Below are 21,151 nucleotides of genomic sequence, written 5' to 3'. Positions count from 1 at the left end.
AGTAGCTCAAAACAGCGCTGCAAGTTGCCTAACAAAAACACAATACAGACAACATATCACACCAGTACTTCAACAGCTACATTGGCTGTCTGAAAACAACGTATTATGTTCAAATTGCTGACAACCACCCACAAGTCAATACATTCCTCTATAGCACCAGCATACTCGAGCGTCTACCATCCACACTGGTAGTGAAGAGGTTTCTTGATAAATACAGTGCTAGAGCTATAAACATTCTAGGTGCCCAATTGTGAAATGATTTACCATTGGAATTTGTAAGCTTGAAACACACGGAGCATTCCGCAAGACCCTCAAAACACTGATGTTCAAGCATGAATATAAAATATAGACGAGTAGTATATAAAGTCTACGAATGTATATATCCTGCTCATCCTTTAATTCTGTTTAAGATATCCTTATGTTGTTTTATAATCACTCTACTAACAATTTTTTAAATTACTCTAACATATCATTTATATGCACTCATTTATTAACACAGTGTACAGTGACTACAAACTACATGTATATTTTGCACTATATATGTCAATATGATGATAATAATAAATGAAGTACATCGATAAATGCCATGCATATATGGATGAGAATGGTCACATTTTGGAATACGTTATTTCAAATCCACGCCGACTTGTTCAAAAGCTATTTTCTGCCAAATATCGTGCACACCAAATATAATACGTTCAATGTACGTGATAGTCTTGGCGGAAGTTTGTTACATTTGGCAGTATTGCTTCACAGCCAAAAGCAACTGTTATATGCAAATATAAAAACATTTCGAGTATGTCAGTTTGTTATCATATAAATAAAATGATTTTTATCCTTTGTAGAGAATATTACTGTTAATATATCAAAAAGTTAAAAATATGGTATGAACAAAACATTTCGTATTTATGAAAGTCGTACTGGAATACTAGAATTACAAATCTAGAACATGTGATGAGTTGTGTTGAGTACAAAATGCAGATATCCTTCAATAAAAGAAACATTACAAAACATCAAACGCAATCACTGATGTATTCTGGGAAATATGCAAAGATATATTTATTAAGAATATTACAATGCTGAAAAATATATGTGTCATTGAAATGACAACATTTCAAATTTGTTTGGTTAAGAAAGATACAATAAAGGGGGTTATCTGTCATCTCAACATTGCTTTTTAATAAAGCAATTTTTGCTAAAAAATCCTATTGGTATCTTTTAATCATTTGAAACAAAACTCTTTAAAAGTGCTAGTGTGGTATTAATCGTTTCATTCAAATATAATTTCTATCTATTGAAAAAGATATTTTACCATATCATTGCATGATAAAGGATAATCTGATGGTTAATTCGTTGAGTATGCAACCACTTAAATGTTGAATTATCCAAGTATATAAAATGATATGAAAAGAAAATGGTATTACTTAGATTTATAACACTGTACAAAGATTTGAAGTTTAGAAGAAAGAAGCATTAAAAGTTTTTGAAAAAAGCATTTCACACACATCATCAATAATTGTTTAGTGACACTATCTATACATATATATATATACCCCACGCAACGAATTCAGGACGGGTGTGTAATTTGCTAATATTGTGACCTTAAACAATTCAAACATTTTACTACAAATGAGATGACAGGTGCTAAGTAACCAGAATATTAAAAGAAATTAAACATTGACATTCATTTCAAACTTTTGAACACCATGAGCTAATTTTATAATTAAAGGGCGAGGAACGATAAAAGCTATATAGGAATGCTAATAACAAGTCCACTACTGTTTTACTGTTCTACTTTTCTTAAAATTTATAGCATTAATTTTTGCTTTGACAAATTTATTTCATGTAAATAATTTATGTGAATGTTACAAAAATGAATGAGGCAAACTTACAAGAAAAATTAGACTAAATATACTATTTCATAGTAAATAATTACAGCATCAACAAATGTTTGCCGTGTACAATAAGTGAGTTTTCATTACTTTTCAACCTTATTAATTTTCAGAAAGTCTTTCTGAAAATACGCTACAACATAACAATTGATTTATTCGGAAGTAGGAGAGATTGCCAATATAAAACATATCAAAATATGTTTATATGCAAAGGCTCTTTGAATATCTAGATCCATGAAACAATTCAAAATTTTCAGTTGTTCCAACATATTACTAAACCTTGGCAAAACATTAAACAATATGAGGTCACTTTGACGTATAATAGTTATTAATCAATTAAGTTGTAATCATAAAATGAATTTGGTGTTTTACAAAAAAAGGACATGATGCCATAAATATAAAACTTCAACCATTTTCAAAACCTGGGTTAATTGAAATGCTCTGAAATAACCATCGCTCGCAATGTAGAAGTGACATTTCTTAGTAATAGTTTTCGTCTAGAATTCCATTGCGATTAATATTTTATAAGTGTATTTCTCCTCTTGTTGCAGATCACATACATACCAGTCATGACAAAAATCGTTAATCCAATTATACAAATACTTATTAATATGAATTTGTGTGTCACATTTAGATCTGTCCACATGGTTTTGTGGTGTTGAAGTCCTGTTGATAAAACAAATGAAAACTAATCATAAACTCAATTAATTCAATTAATAGGCCACATCGCTCACCTGAGGAACAAACGGTATGATAAAATCAGCTTAATGGAGTTATAATACAAACTATCTGCCCGCCGGTGGATAATGCTGTATAATACGTGTAGATCCTATTAAAAAAACCCATTTCCCCCTGGATATTCCTTTGCTTATATTCAAGTCTCTTTTCTAACAAACTGATTTTATATTCATATCATATGTTGAGCATTGCAGTTCTTAGAGAGATCTTAAAAAATTGTTTATAGATGTGATGTAAACCTACATCAAACCTCTTTTCGGTCCAAAGAATCGCCAGGGGCCAAAGTCTTAAAAGTTTTTAAGAATCAGCAATATGTCAAAGTACTTGCAAATATGACATGTACAATATTTCAGTTTCTGTGAATGATTAAATGATTTCCTTTGTAAAATTGGATCCTCCATGTAGCCCCGCCCTGCTCCTCAAGATTTTGATTTGAGCAAATCTAAATCTACATTATCTGAGGTTGATTCTAGGCAGTGGTCTTTGTTTTAAAAGATTTCAAAAGATTTTTATCAATATAGTCTTATGTAAATGTTTGCCCCTCCCAACGTTTTGACCCCATCCTACCCCCTGGGATTATGATTTGCAACTTGAATCTACCCTACCTGAAGGTGCTTCCACACAAGTTTCAGCTTTCCCGGCTGATTATTTTCTGAGAAGAAGATTTTTGAAGATTTACTGTATACATTCCTATGTACATTCGACCCCCACTGTGGTCCCACCCTACCCCCGGGTGTCATGATTTTCATAACTTTGAATCTAAACTACCTTAGAATGCTTCCACAATAAGTGTCAGCTTTCCTGGATGATCATTTTCTGAGTGGTACTCAATTTTCACAACTTTAAATTCCCTTTGCGTAAGAGTGTCTTGTGCCAAGTTTGGTTGAAATTAGCTCAGTACTTCTGGAGATGTTGAAAAAGTAAAAAAAAAAATTTACAGACAGACGGACGACAGACAAAATTTGATCAGAAAAGCCCACTTTCAGCTCAGGTGAGCTAAAAGGGGGAGAAAGAAAGAAAAACATTCAGTATCTATTCTGATATTGAATCAATTTGTTATCGAAAGTATATAAATAGTTGTTCTTATGGTGTTAATCATGAAGAGGTCATATAAAAAATATTGAATGAAATAAACAGCAATTCAATACTTTTTTTTATTAGCGTCAAAGTTTGGAACTACCCTTAACTATCTCGTAGACGTGAATGAACTCCTTACCGTCCTTTGTAGTTACGATTTCATACGGTATATAAAGAACTTTAGATCCAAGTGTACTTGTAACCTTTGTAACCATTGGATTAGATTCATCAGACGTGGTTTTGGTTTCAACTAAAATATGTATTTGGATGTGATGAATTGATGAAGTTAATTTCATATTCAGTTGGAATAAAAATGTATCTATTAAATGATAAAGAAAACCAACAAATTATAAAATTTGTACTCCGTTACTTTAGGAAGAACAAAACTTTTATCTTCATCACTGTAATTTGTGTTTACTACCTCACAAATTTTGTTTAAATCTTCCATTTTCCGTTTGGAAGAAACTATCGGATCTTATCATTCGATAGAACTTAAAATTTTTGTGTTTTTTTCTTCCCATGATATTGTTGAATATGTTTCAGTTTTTGGCATAATGTATTGCTGTTGAAGACATTATTTTTTCGTTGTGTTATCCATTGAAGTAAAATGTGTGATATGTTGTTATTAGTTAAATAAAAAAAAAGCAACTAATATTTTCAACGAATTAAAAAAGGTATTTAACATTAACATTTTGTCGTTAATCATAGAAAAATAGTTGTTAATAAATGTTAAAGATGAAATTTAATTCATAACTATACTTTCGCATCCCGTAATATAGTTGCGCTGTTGTTTCTCACACCCACATTCTTCTTGACAATATTCGCCGTAGTTTGGAAATCGACAAGGGATATCACAGTTTGGTCCAATGTATCCCGTCGTAAACACTGAGTAATATAATTTGAAATTTAATTACATGTATTAAAGGGACCTCGGCAATTTCATTTTTCATTTTTATATACAAAATGGTTAACTTGTATTTTAAATAATTGACAAAGTTTGAATGTAAAAGGTCAAGTCACAAGCGAGATACAGATGCAAGTGCTAAAAAGTCTAATGTTTTTGTAATGTAATGAAATCACATTTTTTAAAAACATTTCTCGTTGCAAATAAGATAAACTGATTCAATGTATTCATCAATTATATCATTAACATAAGAAAGCAGCATTTGATTGAAACTTATACCAATGCAACATTAACATGCTCACATTTTTTAAAAACATTTCTCGTTGCAAATAAGATAAACTGATTCAATGTATTCATCAATTATATCATTAACATAAGAAAGCAGCATTTGATTGAAACTTATACCAATGCAACATTAACATGCTCTGTATAAAGAGTCCATCTTTGTTAATAAAATTCTGGATCTAACGTTTAACTTAAAACTTGACTTCCAAATTTTGATAAATTGTCAAAAATATCAGTATCCAGTATCATCTTTTCTAAGCATTAGAAATGGAAAAATCAAATTGAAAATGTTGAACTCATATCATGTGTCAGGCCCTTTAGATATGAAAAATTAAAACAAACATAACAAGATATGATAACGTGTAATAAAAACAGATTTTGCTCTCTTACATTAGAATTGATAATAAATATTTGCAATTTTACCAAGAAAAAGTCGTATGTTTCCTTTTTCGTGCAATAAAACGAGGAATATTTGTTTGCAGAAATGTAGAGCTGTGTCTTGTGGAGATCGCATGCAAAATATGTTGTAAAAATACCTTACATACACATACCTTTAGCGAATGCTTGCCCCATTACAGTGAAATACGTTTCCACGTTAGCAAATAATGATAGTTGTAGGATAAAATTCAGTCCGAAAAGCATGATGTTGTGTATTTCTGATCTAAGCAAAATTTATGAAAACGATATCTGTACATTGTTTATTATGTAATATCCACATAGTGGATAATAATGAAAGTACTTTTAATATTACAATTTTATATATCACTTTTATATTTCAAAGGGAAACACCTAATCAGGTGTTTCCCTTTGAAATAAAAAAGTGATATATAAAATCAGAACTTTTATTCAACTTTCATTTTTAATCCATCACTTGTTATAAGTCGATATGCTTCACTTTGAATTGGTTTATCCTAAAATATCACAAACTGGACTGCTACATGTATCGCAGTTTATGCGTGTTTGCTTTAGGAAATTGTCAAGGGAGGTCATATTTAATTCATGCAGTAATCTTACATATAAAGTCAACACTGTTTTGCTCCTAATCAATACAATAAAACTTTTAGATAAAAAAAAAACCTTTGATCTAATTCATTAGTTTATGTGAGAATTTAATTTCTAAACTGTATAAAATTTCATTAACAATGCATTTTAATCAGTTTTGGAAAGATGCATTGGGTTGGATTTGAGTTGGAATTTCCGAAAGTATACAATTCGACTGAACCTTCAAGTATATCGCAGACCCTGTTTATGATCATTTTGATAGATTTGTTTATATTTAATTATATTATATTATATTTAAACTAACAGATTTTCATGTATGTACCTTTAACAGCAGGTGTCTGCATTTTTGAGTTATTCTTGAATTTTGTCTTTTATACCACAGCTTTCTTTTGTCCATTACCATTCCCTTTACCTTTGTTACTTTTCCTGGTGATAGCATTGCATCTTCATTGATCTGTATATTGTACATATACAATATGAGGAGTAAATCTATGGTGATATAAATGAAATTACTTGCTGACTGAGAGAGAGAGAGAGAGAGAGAGAGAGAAAGAGAGAGAGAAAGAGAAATGTCTATACATAATAGAATCAAGCAGTCATGAGGATTTGAACAAGCAATACTTTAGCTACAAATCAAAATGCCTAAGACTGCTTATCAGCACATGTATCTATACATTTCAAACAAATACCTTAAAGAAAATTAATGATATAGATACCTTACTGACATTTGTAAATCCAATTGTCTTTTGTAAAACTGCAGCTGATACTCGATTGGCCAAAGAGCATATGTTTCCATAAGACCTGTAAAAAAAATATGAATTAAGAAATAAACAGCAATTTAAAAAGTTTACTGCGATTTGAACTCGGTTGGTCACGTGATCAAATCCTGTGAAGCCCAAAGGGCTTCTCAGAAGATTTAATCACGTACCAAACAAGTTCATATCTCGATGAACTTTTTAACATTGCTCTTTATTACTTATATTTACATTTGAGAATGGCAAATCATTCAGAATCACTACTGGCATGCGACAGTTCTCGCCGAGTACCATATATTGCCAGTACATTGTGACGTCATTTAATCAACAAATTAAATTATATACGAAAAATGACGTCACAATGTACCGGCGAGAAATGGTACTTGGCGAGAACTGCTCGCACGCCGGTAATGTAACAATGTTTTTACGTTTACAATATTGCAACCCTCGAGCATTAAGCGTGTGCGGTTATCATTATGACGTCATGAAAGCCTTCACATAAAATTGAACATTTTTGCTATTCTACAAGTTCATATAAGGAAGCATATTTGCAAATGTAAATATAAAAAAAATTGACATACAGTATGTTTATTTCAATAAAGTTTGAAATCCTTAAAACAGAGCAAAATCACTGTGACAATGCTTCTGAAATGACAATAAGACTTTCTTAGATTGTGACATACCTAGTTTTAGGTTCTTTACTCGCAACAATATTATTGAAGTTTTCGTTTGCTTGCGTTGAGCCCATGCATATCAACTCTGATGCCCTTTTCTGCAACCTGTTAGTTGTCTCATTCAACTCATCACTTAAAGCTTCATTTTGAAGTGGTTTGCCTTGAGGTAGGTGCTTGTACCTGAAATAAGAAAGATGTACATATAGATTAAATATTCATTGGTTTGACATATGCCACTGTCTGTATGTGTTTCTTTAGAATAATTTTAAGATATCTTTACAGAAACATTTATCAACCTTTAAGCTAAGTTTTCTTAAGTGTCTTAATATTTAGATTCCTGTATATTGATAAAGATACATCTTAGTAATATTTCATTTATGAAGCATAAATTTTTCAAATTTTTGTTCATTAAATATGAATAATCTGACCTGTAAGTTGATGGTGATTTGACATCCAAATGCAAAGAAATGTCAGGCACATCGGCCAGCGACGGAACCGGTGGACAGGCGGCATTTTTGTCATAGAAATGACCGCCATGATTTTATACGACTTACAAACTTGCCTTTTGTTTGTGGCATTTGTTTCGACTCTGAATCGTCTGCCCCCTCGGCCATTTTGTTACGATAGACAATAATGTGTAGACGTAGATAATTATCTGACGGTGTTCAGAAATCCGGAAAAATAGCTCGTGCTAAATAGCGAAATCTGTCGATCACGTGATTGCTATCCGTCTCTACCTGAAACGATCTTATTCAAAATTATCTTATAGGCTACAATGTACTTTTCTTAAGCAAATGAGTATTTTTTTTTCACAAGCTTTTAAAATTTTGTAGCCAACTATTTTAATGACATATCATAAACTGTTTCATCAAATGGTAGGTATTCGTTGTTAAGATCAATTCTATGTAAGAATATCTCGTCAAACTAATACTGTGGACTCTGTTTTTAAATCGTGGGGGTCAATCTTTGTGGGTAGCCATATTTTTTCTGGTTCTTAAGGAAAATTCGTTTGTAGCATGTAGGGGATAGTTTTGATAAATATTAAACAAATACTTGCATTTTCATTCATGTGGATGTAAATTCGTGAGTAAGGATTAACCACCAAAGCAACTATTGGTCCCCCACGAATAATGATGATTCCACAGTAAATATTAAATGATTTAATATTACCTTCCAAAGGCAAGGCAAGGCAAATGATCGCTGACATAAGAGTCCTTCAGTATTTCAAATGTTTGCATCTTTAGAGAAGAAGATACCTCATAAACAGCAAGTCCTTCAGCTAAAATAATATAGTCATTCCGTTGATTTGCGATTGACGTTTGCAGTTAACTGATTTTGAACGTTAAAACGTTCTAATAATCATCTGTAAGGACTGCGAACAATAGCATTGTCTAGCCTCCTAGCTAAAAGTCATTTTTTGAAAGTTGTCTAATTAAAGTTAATTTTTTATAATAATGTAAACATTTATGTATATTTTCATTAAATATAAATAATTTGGTCAAACAAAGAGAGATAACTTTGTATTTTGGGTTAAGATCAATTTCATAATAAAAAATAACGGAAAACGGAAATGTTTTTTAAAACATCTCCCCCCCCCCCTGTGAAACAAAAAATCCTTTTGAGGAGTTTTCATTATTGTTATTTAGCATATTTTTACCAAAGGGTTTGTTGTTTCACGGGGGGGGGGACATATGTCTACAGACCGAAATACATTCCAAAAAAAAGTTTGCTTTTTAAATTTTCGTAAACTAAATAACAGATATGATTTAAAATGAAATTTTACTTTAATATGTATCGTAAATATGTTATTAATAAGTTTTTATGCACATATTGGCCGCTAAATAATAGTTTCCTCACTCATAGAGACCGATTTCAATGAAAAAAATTTGAGACCCCGCGCTAGCAAAACTTTTGTTTAAAAATAAATAATTTGATTACAAATTTTATTTTGATATAAATTGATTAGGATTTGATTATACTTTTTAGTAGAAAAGTTAGTTTTTGAATATCTGCCAGAAATTCCGAAATATTTGGATGTAAAATGTAGGCGGGAAACGGGCGTTAGCGTTCGCAGTTCTTTAAAAGCAAATATATTGATTATTAACAAAAGACATTTTAACTTACTTGTAATTTTACATCCAGTTATATGATGACATTGTAGCGTATCACAATAACAACGTGACTGGCAATCCAAGCCATAGCTTGGGGAACGGCATGGTGTATCGCATTTAGGGCCCCAAAATCCTGCTAAACACGCTTAAAAGGGCAAAACAATTACTCATGGAGCAGATGTGAAAAACATTGGTCTCATGAAAATAAACAAGAAAAGTTTTAATTTGACTTTGTACTACATTAATTACATGTAAAAATCAAAATATTGTTCAATATCTCTAGCATATTTTGGTTCTTACCTGTGCAAATTTCATTATTACTACTAAATTTGTTGCCTTTACAGCATGTTGGAGGGCTAAAAATAAAAAAAAGATTCAGTTCATAAAGCAGGAAAAATAAGAAATGATTGCTTAAGTCTCCCTAAACTGCACGCAATTACATGTTTCCTATTACAATAATTCATTAAATGACCTGCAATATTTAACTGTAGTCCCTTGAGGAAGTAGATGTACTTCGCAAATAAAACATAACACAAGTACAGAGAAAGTCATGTTTATAAAAAACATAATCATCTCCATCTATAATCATCAACACCTATTTGAGCCTTTTTAAAATTGTACAATGAGAAAATTCTAACATGATGTTATATTTGTTTTCCTTATATCCTTTCAATTCTAATTGATTTTTACGACTGCAGTTCCGTTTTGTATTTCATATTTCCTTATCATAAATCTAAGTTACACCTGTTACACAACCCTTAACTAACATGTATATTTTGTTTTCACTTAACCATACAAAATTGATATATTCAAGTCGAATAACCTTAGTAAACTCAATTCGTATGATTAAAAGACGGAACTCGTTTCGAAACTCAAAAATTCTCTAATCTATTGACAGTATTTGTTTATAAACAGCAATTTTTAAAGAGTACCTGCAATGCCTGTCAATGTTTTGTATCATGAAGATCTTTGTGAGAAAACATTATCCTAAAAAAAATTACTGCATTCGTACAAGTACTTTTCAAGATATTTGTTGAAAACCCGATTTCACATCTGAACGATTTTTTAATCAAGCCGATTTGTTGCGAGATGAACTGTGACGTCATAAGACAAACGTCGCTGAAACGGAATAGGAGTAGTGAAAAGCAGAGAAACAAACCCATGAAGTTTAAGTAATAAAGCATACCCGTACACGTAATAGAGTACACCCATTGAAATGGAATGACCTGGTGCCCCCTTGGAAGTAAACTCTCCCAAGGGTATATAAGCAGACACATCTAGCAGATTAGGCAGAGTAGGTCTGAAACCCACAGCTCTCAGAAGAACCCGCAAGACCTGGAAGGTAATAGAAACCTGATAGAAGTAATTTGTGAGGTTGTAAGTAGGCAGACTAGGGGAAGGAATACTCCTCAGCGGTAATTAGAATTGGGATCTTAATTGGTTGTCGGGAGGTAATAAGTCTATAGGACACGGACCACAATAATTCCTCCCTCTTATTTCTTTATACAAAAATAAATCATGTAAAAAATTCCACCCGCTCAAATGAGTTCAAATATAGCATACCTATAGAATGACACTAGTCTAACAACATATCCTACAGGAAAATCAATCGAGAGGGGACTGAGATATGGCCCCTAAAATAACCCCTACCATGAAAAATTCACTTTCACTTTGGAATTTGTGTAAACATTGGCCTCTTTACACCCTTTCTATTGCGCCTGTAAAGATAATTTTTCTAAATTTTTTCCCGCCTGTATTTTTTTTCAAACCTTTTTCTTTCCATCCATGCCATCAAAGGAACCAAATTCGACCATTTAGTACACCTAGGAATTTTTTAAATAATACATACATTTTTAGAATGGAACTACTTGCGTGGTCAATGAGCACGGGGTAAAAATAGTGGTATGTGACCTATATGACTGAGGCGCCTGACTTCCTGTAATATTAAGAACCCTTTACCAAGGCACGCGGGGATAAGTATCCCAGTTAAACAATACTAAGTAATTTAAATACACCTCCAATCAATTGTAAATCAAGTTTAATCATTGTACTCGGGAAGAGTAGAAGTAAAATTAATGTATGTCTAATCATTGCACTCAAAGTACTAGGAAAATTTTATATCCCTTAAAAAGAACCCGGTATTTTGTTTAGGTAAAACACGTTACATTTTGGTGGCAGCTGGTTAAGGGATAGGAACTGATTAAATTGTTGAATTATTTTGGTTTTGTTGTTTTATGTAGATTTGTTTTACCAGGTTAATATTTTACCAAGTAATTTTTGACGGGTATAGTGGACCGTGTATTTGTAACTTGGTAAGTATATTAGAACTTGTGTATAGTTATCCAAAGGTCGGTTGCGTTGCATTTGTACAGTGTGTGTACAGCGTTACGTCGTGTATTGTTAGGCTTGGTATTGGTTCGTTTAGTCTCCGGGTAATGAGTATTACTTGGTGAAGTTTACCAAGTGCAAAGTTTACCGAGTGCAAAGTTAACCAAGTACACATTTTACCGAGTGCAAAGTTAACCAAGTTCATTTATAGGAAATTGTAACCCAGTTAAAATATAATACCAGAATGAGTGAAGACGATTTGTTAGCCGACCTCAGTGCCATAGATGCCAGAAGGGAAAAGCTCCGAGCAGAAATTGAAAGATTACGATCAACTCCACAGTTTGCCAAACGTTCGCCAATACCGGACTCCGGAGTAGACATGGGCTACAAAAGCAATCGCAACCCTGACGACAGTTTTGAAATAAATTTCAAAACACCGAAGAACACGGGGTATGCACCTGGTCACTTTGAATACCCAACGCCTGGGTACACATTGTACGAAGATGAGAAGAATCGTACACTGCCAAAGGTTACAGATACTGAAAACAGGCTGCCGCGCTAAGGAACCATAAGGCAACCAGTGCTCAGCGAGACATATTTGACACCAAACCCTTACCTAAGTACTCGGTGTGCGGTGTCATCATCAGATTTGTCTACGGTTACGTGGACAAATAATTGGAATCCAGTGCAGGAATCCGTTTACCGATCGTTTCCTACTATTACTACAACTAAAAATATTTCGAATGAACGGTCTCAGGACTATGGTAAAACAGTGATGAAATTGGCAACATATGACGGCACTGCATCATGGATTGTTTACAAAGCGCATTTTGAGGCCTGTAGCGATATCAATTCATGGAACTCTCAGCAGAAAAGCTTGTACCTGGCAGCTTCTTTAAGAGGACAGGCCCAGACCGTCCTCGGTAACATGAGATCAGTAGTGAATAGGACCTACGCAGAGTTATGCGAAGCTTTGGAATCGAGATTTGCACCCGCAAATCAAACTGAACTATACCGGACAATGCTCAGAGAGAAGCGCCAACGACCAAATGAATCTTTACCAGAACTTGGTGAAAGTATTCGACGTCTAGCGCATTTGGCATTTCCAACTGCTCCCAGAGAAGTTACAGAGATGATCGCCAAAGATCAGTTTATAGATGCTTTGACAGAGTTTGATATGCGTCTACGCATTCCGCAATCTCGACCAAAGTCACTCAATGAAGCAATACGTTGTGCAGTGGAGATTGAGGCATTCTGTAGAGCAGAACGTCAAAGAAGAGGAAATGGTGGATATGTCAGGACCACGAGCAATAACCAAGTTACACCTGATGCACAAGATCCTACTGTTAGGGAGGAACTCAGGCAATTATGAGATGAGATACAGGCGTCTCTTAAAGATTTAGAAAAGAAAATTGTTAATGTCTCGGTAAAAGAATCATCTGCTGCTGCAGATACGGGTAATATAGCCAAGGAAGAAAGATTTCCTTTTAAATGCCACCATTGTGGAAAGAAAGGCCACATGACCAAAGATTGTTTTCTGAGAAACAATAAAGGTGGCACTAGAATGCAATAACCAGAGGTAAAGGATTCATCCAGTGTCAAAGGGAATACAGATTACAATAATAGGAATGATTCGAGAGTTTCCAGTACAACGGCCATGAAAGTTGACCAAGACAGCCATGAATCTGGGTTATTTGTCAAGGCAAAGGTAAATGGCACTCAGTGTAATTTACTGTTAGACACGGGAGCCACTCTGACTATTTGGTCAAATCAACTGTATGCAGAAATAGGCAAAATCAGCAGAACTTCGCGTGTATGATAGGGCAACTCTCAGCGATAAAGTTCCTCTGATCGATATGACGTCACAATAAGCAGCATGATGTCATATTTTACTCATATTTTTGTCGATTTTAACTTTATCTCTAGTTTAAATTATAAAAAGTACAGGCATAAAATATCACTAGAAACTCTTCTAACTGAAAATATCTTCGATTTCTCTCTATTACGTATAATTATCATTGATGACGTCACAAGCATGTTAAATAGAGAAGATCATGTCGGGAGACAAATCATCGGAATGCAGTGTAAACAATGCCGAAATAAGACTTATTTAATACAGATCCCTAAGATTTAGATGTGTGTCGGTTAGAATATAATCAGGATAATACAGGCATGGATATTTTGTTTAATCAGCGAGTGTTATAAGGTAAGCAGATCGACATTTATATGGCTTGACCAGCCTTTCCTCTGTCAGTGTGTACAAAAAATGGCAAAAGTGTACATGTAACACTACCCTGGATATTAGGAAAGGTGATTTTGGTAAATATCAACGGTATATGACCTAAACTGCCTGAAAAGTGCTGCTAGAATCCTGTGCTTTGTTGTTTTAAATGAAAAATACGTAGTATCTTCAATGAAATTTTAGAAGTTGAGAGGGTTTCCGATAAATATTTACAATATTTATTTTATGCGATGTACTATAGGATAGTAATACTAATAAACATGAACTAATTGCCGATCGAATTATTGTAGCAAACATACAAATGAACTTCGGGGTAGTGTTACACTTTTTGATTTTTTGTTAAGGTAAAAAAAAGTGATCTATTTTTAACTGTCACGTGATACTATGGTACGACAGTTTCAAAGATCGAATCGATTCCGAAGTAGAAAAATAAAATCTTTGTGAACACATTCACTTGGTATTAATATTCCGCACAGTTTTCATAAAAATAAACAGTTTTTAAATTGATCATAATTTTGACTGTCATTAAACTCGGAGTTGCCTTAACCTACCCGCGTTCCCTTTTACCGATATCACAGAGAATTGTAGGGGCTGATGGTGCGCCTCTTACGGTACAAGGAAAAGGAGTATTTGGCATTAAACTTGGTTCTCAAGAATTTGAGACCAAGGCAGTGAAAGCAAACATAAAGGCAGATGGCATTATTGGATTAGATTTCTTAAAAACGAATGAATGCCTGGTTGACGTATGCAAGACCAAGATGTATGTACGTGGGATAGAACATGAATTAGAAATGCAAGGGAATGTTGGCTGCTTTCGGGTGAGCCTATGTGAAACCGTATCCATTCCTCCTAAAAGCGAAATGGTATGCCCGGGTCAAGTGTTAGACCTACCGAAATTCCCACAGATACCGTTGTTAATTGAACCTTGTGCCAAGTTTCAGGACAGCGGAAGAGCATTGGTAGCTCGATCTGTAGTCAATTCATCTGAAAAAAGACCAGTTAGACTGATGAACGTGTCCGGTCAGTCCCAGACAATTTTTAAGAACACAGTCGTAGGAATGACATTCCCGGTAAAAGAAATCATTATGCCAGAAACAGAAGGCAGTGTTAATCACGTCATGCCTGGGGAACGAGAAGAGGTCCTTCCGGAGCATTTGCAAGAATTATTCGATAGGACAAGACCTGAGTCATCAGCGGAGCAGACGGCACAGGTGAAAAACATCCTTATTAAGTTTAGCAGCATTTTCTCAAGGAATAAAGATGACTTTGGTAGAACCTCGTTGATAAAGCACCATATTAATACAGAAGAAGAAAAGCCAACCAAGCAACCTCCAAGAAGGTTACCACATCATGCCGCGGAGTTTGTTGACAAGGAAGTGCAGAATATGGTTGATAAAGGCATTGTAGAACCATCATCTAGTCCGTGGGCTGCTGGAGTAGTTCTTGTAGAGAAAAAGGAAGGTACAAAAAGGTCCTGTGTTGACTATCGGTCCTTAAACAACAAAATGGTGAAGGATGCCTACCCTTTACCGCGTATTGATGACTCCCTAGTTCGACTGGAAGGAGCGTCTTGGTTTTGCAGTCTAGATCTTCACTTGGGCTACTGGCAGGTAGAAATGAACGAGGCCGATAAACCAAAGACTGCATTTGTGACCAGAAGTGGGCTTTTTCAATTTACCGTGATGCCATTTGGACTCTGTAACAGTCCGGCTACCTTTAAAAGACTAATGGAAGTAGTGTTGGCTGGACTTAATTTCAATGTATGTTTGGTATATATTGATGATATCATTATCTTTGGTAAAACGTTTGATGAAACGCTTCAAAAATTAGAACAAGTATTAACCAAGTTACAATTGGCAGGTCTAAAGCTCGAGCTCAAAGCTGCAAAATGCACTTTGTTCAAGAAAGAAGTTCTGTTTCTGGGGTATAAGGTATCTGGCGACGGAGTACAAACAGATCCGGCCAAAGTAGCTGTTGTGGAACAATGGCCAATACCGATTGAGGTCAGTGAGGTGCGATCCTTCGTGGGTTAATGCAGCTATTACCGGAGATTTATAGCTGGATTCTCTAGCCTGGCAAAACCTTTATTTCGGTTAACAGAAAAAGGAAGAGAATTTAAATGGACGTCTGATTGTCAGAGTGCGTTTGATAATCTTAAAAAGTGTTTGACAACTGCCCCAGTTTTGGCACACCCGAACTTTTCAGTGCCTTTTATACTTGACACGTACGCAAGTCAAGTGGGACTTGGTGCAGTGTTGTCCCAGGATATAGATGGTACGACCAAGGTAATATCATACGCAAGTAGAACACTGTCTAAGAGTGAAAGAAAATACTGCGTCACCAGAAAGGAATTGCTGGCTCTTGTCTTTGCATGCAAACATTTTCGACACTACCTGTATGGTCACAAAGTCATTGTGCGCACTGATCATAGTGCCTTAAAGTGGTTAATGAGTTTCAAAGATCCTCAGGGACAAGTAGCCAGGTGGATCGAATTACTCAGTACCTATGACTTGGAAATCACTCATAGACCTGGTGCGAAACATGGTAATGCGGACAGTTTGAGTAGATATCCGTGTCGCCAGTGTGAATATGGAGAGAAGGTTGTACAAAGTGTAACACCTGACACTGCTCCAGACAGTAGTTCTACAGTGCAATGTCTGCAAGAGGGTGTTTCTGATTTGAAGAAAGTCAGAGAATGGTTAGAGCTAAATGATCGCCCAGAATACATCCAAATTAAATATGAAAGTAACGTAATCAAATCTCTTTGGTTGCAGTACAAATTCCTGGAAATAAGAGACAATTTACTCTGTAGAAGATGGGAAGGTGATCGAAAAACCATTTACCAGGTGTTGGTGCCAATGTCGGAGAGGAAAGAAATACTCAGAGAGCGTCATGATGCAAAAACATCGGGACATCTAGGTGTTACAAAGACTCTTGCTAGAGTACGAGAAAGGTTTTATTGGCCAGGTTTACAGGCAGATGTCCGAATTTATGTAACCGGATGTCCACAATGCCTGAAAAGAAAAGTTCGTTCTTCTGGAAAGTCATACATGCAAATTGACCAAACAGGCTATCCTTTAGAACATGTGGCCAGTGACATAATGGGACCTTTACCAGAGACTGAATCTGGCAACAAATATATAATCGTGGTATCGGACTATTTTACCAAATGGACAGAGGCGTATCCTTTGAAAAATATTGAGTCCCAAACCGTGGCGAAAGTTCTGGTGGAACAGTTCTTCTGTAAATATGGTGTACCTGAAATCGTACACAGTGACCAAGGCAGGCAGTACGAGAGTCGGTTGTTCAAAGACATGTGTGAACTACTCGGTATCAAAAAGACCCGCACAACGGCGTTCCACCCGAAATCGGACGGCATGGTTGAGCGATTTAACAAAACCTTAGCTACCATGTTAAGCGCTTTTGTCTCTGACTACCAGCAAGACTGGGATAAGAAATTACCATATGGTCTAATGGCTTACCGATCCTCTCAGCATGAAAACACGGGTTACACTCCGAATATGTTGATGATGGGAAGAGAGACTGCTACCCCAATTGATATCATGTATGAGCTTCCAAACAGACTAAAACCCACTAATGTACATGACTGGGTATGGGAACTTAGGAAAACTTTGGAAGAGGCGCATGCAAACACGCGCAAAATAACAGAACAATCTATGTTGCGCCAAAAGAGATACCATGATCAAAATGTGGTGAAAAAGAAGTTTGAAGAGGGTGACAAGGTGTTAGTATACTTTCCACAGAGAGCTGTTGGGAAATCACCTAAACTTATGAGTTTCTGGTATGGTCCCTACATCATTGTAAAACAGCACTCTGATGTTACTTTCAAAATCAGAAAAGAAACTGATACCAAGACACTTGTTGTACATGTTGATAGGTTAAGACCTTACGGGACTGAGGTCCTTAGAGATGAAGGCGATAGCGAAAGTTTAGAGAATCATGATCAGGTTATAGATGCTAAGGATTTAGAAAACCATGATAAGGGTAATGATGTCACCTCTGACGATGAGTCTCAGGTGGTACTGTTAGGAAATTCAGAATTGAATGAGATAGAGTTAGCATATGCTGGTCGTAGACAAAGAAAAAGACCAGCTTTGCATTCTGAATATGAGTTCGATTACAAGGTTTAATGTCATTATGTTATTTCAGATTGTAGGACAGAATGCCAAAGACTAAATTTACCCAAAGAAAACCTGGATTCCTATGTTCCATTTGTCTGGTTAGACTGCCAACTAAAGACAAGTGGAGTGAACACCTGCTAAAATGTGGAATGGCAGATATTCAGAAGAGAAAGATTTGAATGTAATTTTTGCGATCATGCCTTTGGTAGGAAGATTGTGTTGGTGAAACATATGCAACGATTGCACCCTGGTCAGGACCATTGTATTACCCCACTGGAGTCCACTGAACCTGAGAAATCTCCACCAAGACGCGTAGAAGATGAAGAGGATTGGCAGGAGGATCCAGGAGAACTCTTGTTTGAGGAGGAGAAGGACGAAGAAGCCGGTAGAACGTACAGAAAGAAGACGTCTCCAGTTTTACCAGGGGTGAAAAGAAGAAACACGGAGACATCAGAAACGGTGACCATAGACTTGCCTACTAATGAAGAGATACATATAGAGGGACCTAGCAACAGTGCTTTGGTGGTACAGAAGGTGCCCTTGGATGACCAACACTGCTCATGCTGTTTTAAGAAGAGCAAGAAAGCTGACGCTGAAACACAGACTGATACAAATCTCAAGGCAGGAAAGAGTCACCAGAAAAAAATAAGAGTCACCAGAAAATTTCAGAAAGATGGTGAGACAGTGGAGCGTTTCGAGGAAGATACCTGCGATGACTGAGATTTGTGATGTTCTTAATGAATGTGCTTTTTGCAAGCAAATGATGTTTTGCTGAGAAGAAGATGCTTTTGTTTTTACCTAGTAACAGTTGGTTACTTTAACTCTGTAAATTCACATGCAGATGTTCTTTAAATTGTTTGATGGCTGCCAAGTTTCATGTATATGGTAACAATTAGTTACTGTGAACTATACTTTGAACTTTGTCTCGTTATGTAAAATAAAAAATAAATAAATTAAAATTATTTGATTCTCATTGATTTAGCGTGCGGGACGCACGGTGTTAGAGGCGTGGGTAGTGAAAAGGAATAGGGGTAGTGACAAGCAGAGAAACACACCCATAAAGTTTAAGTAATAAAGCATACCCGTACACGTAATAGGGTACACCCATTGAAATGGAATGACCTGGTGCCCCCTTGGAAGTAAACTCTCCCAAGGGTATATAAGCAGATACATCTAGCAGATTAGGCAGAGTAGGTCTGAAACCCACAGCTTTCAGAAGAACCCGCAAGACCTGGAAGGTAATAGAAACCTGATAGAAGTAATTTGTGAGGTTGTAAGTAGGCAGACTAGGGGAAGGAATACTCCTCAGCGGTAATTGGAATTGGGATCTTAATTGGTTGTCGGGAGGTAGTAAGTCTATATGACTGAGGCGCCTGACTTCCTGTAATATTAAGAACCCTTTACCAAGGCACGCAGGGATAAGTATCCCAGTTAAACAATACTAAGTAATTTAAATAAACATCCAATCAATTGTAAATCAAGCTTAATCATTGTACTCAGGAAGAGTAGAAGTAAAATTAATATATTTCTAATCATTGCACTCAAAGTTCTAGGAAAATTTAATATCCCTTAAAAAGAACCCGGTATTTTGTTTAGGTAAAACACGTTACAGTCGCTTTTAAAGAAACAAGAATATTGTATGAAACCTTTTTGTACTCTTGCATTGTTTTATCGATATATCAACAGTTGTCTCTGAATTTTTATTTCTTTATAAGCCCTGAATGACTATATATACTGTTGGTTGAATTTAAACCTGTATTTGATCGTTTAAAAATGCCGAATATGGAACATTGTTTGCTTCATGAATTTAGTCAAATATGTTGCACACATTGCTTTTGAATTCACCAACAATGTTGAAGAAAGATGTTCAATCATGACATTATTCTTTTAAGAAAAAAATTGCTTTTTTGGGTTGATTTTCCTCATTCTTTTGGATGATTTTACGAGACAGTATTGATAATACATATTGTGTAAAAGGTTTCGAAGTCTCTATCAATAACTGTTAGATAATGACAATATTAATTATAAAGACAAGAAACAACCGAAATAATGTTGAGACGCTAACGTCAATTTGACATTTATTGGGTTTTCCCGTAGTGTATGATCAACGTACTTTACTTTTACTCACTTGTAAGCTTCGGTGTCTAGGCAATAACATCGTTTTTAACATAAAAAAATATCGAAGTGTAAAGCAATGGAATTTAACTCGAATATAAACAATGTTTTCCATTTTTATCTTTCAAATCACAATTACGTTGGTTTTATTCTTGTCAAGAAAGAACCATTTTTCCACAAAGTCAATAATGGATGGTTTTCCTAGAATTATAAAGCTAATTTGTTATTCTAAATTTACTTTGATTATCCTTTCCTGTTTATTTTTCGTCACAACATGATGTGATTAATGTCGAGAGTCCTTCTTCAAGCAAAGTAAAATTCTTTAATGACAAGTATAAAATAAATTGATATGAATATTATGTTTCAAAAATATGCTGAGTGACCCGATATTTATTATATTACATAAATGTCATAGATGTTCATTGCTTTCTTACTTTTTATAAATAAATTGGTTTGGAAAATCCTATAGGATTGCCAATATTTCTTGTAGGAGAATATTTTTTCTAATGGAAATTATCATTTTCCAATAGAATATTAATTTTTAAAAGTATATATTTCATCTGTCATGTAAAATCAAAAATGGTTATATACTCTCTAGACAATGGTCTATCAATTGGTATATTATATGGGTTTTTTTCCCCTAAATTGAAAAATAAGCGGGTGAAAATATGCCACTTTGGCACTTGCATTTTTATCTGGCATAGTGTTATAAAAATACCATTGTACACAGAAAAAAATTCTCGTTTATTTTCGCCCATTTTGCTCTCGTAGTCAGCGGGCGAATTTAAGACTGGGCGAATTTTAATGTCTCAAATTATCTCTCTTTTTCACAGTCGTTTCTGGGCGAATTCAAGACATGGCGAAACTGTCTGCAGGTGTAGATGGG

At 34.9% G+C, this 21,151-nt stretch overlaps 1 long non-coding RNA gene across 1 annotated transcript; it reads right to left on the bottom strand.

Annotated features, from left to right (window-relative positions):
- Positions 1 to 1,561: 1,561 nt before the first annotated feature.
- On the bottom strand, positions 1,562 to 5,559 carry LOC109618761 (uncharacterized). The gene is made up of 4 exons (XR_010708971.1): positions 5,448 to 5,559; positions 4,467 to 4,592; positions 3,847 to 3,957; positions 1,562 to 2,558 (listed from the first exon to the last, which is right to left on the bottom strand). It is a non-coding gene; the product is annotated as an uncharacterized lncRNA (long non-coding RNA).
- Between the last annotated feature and the right edge of the window lie 15,592 nt (positions 5,560 to 21,151).

Source organism: Magallana gigas, chromosome 9, assembly GCF_963853765.1.
Source record: "Magallana gigas chromosome 9, xbMagGiga1.1, whole genome shotgun sequence".
NCBI classification, from domain to species: domain Eukaryota; kingdom Metazoa; phylum Mollusca; class Bivalvia; order Ostreida; family Ostreidae; genus Magallana; species Magallana gigas.
This window is presented reverse-complemented; position numbering and strand designations above follow the sequence as displayed.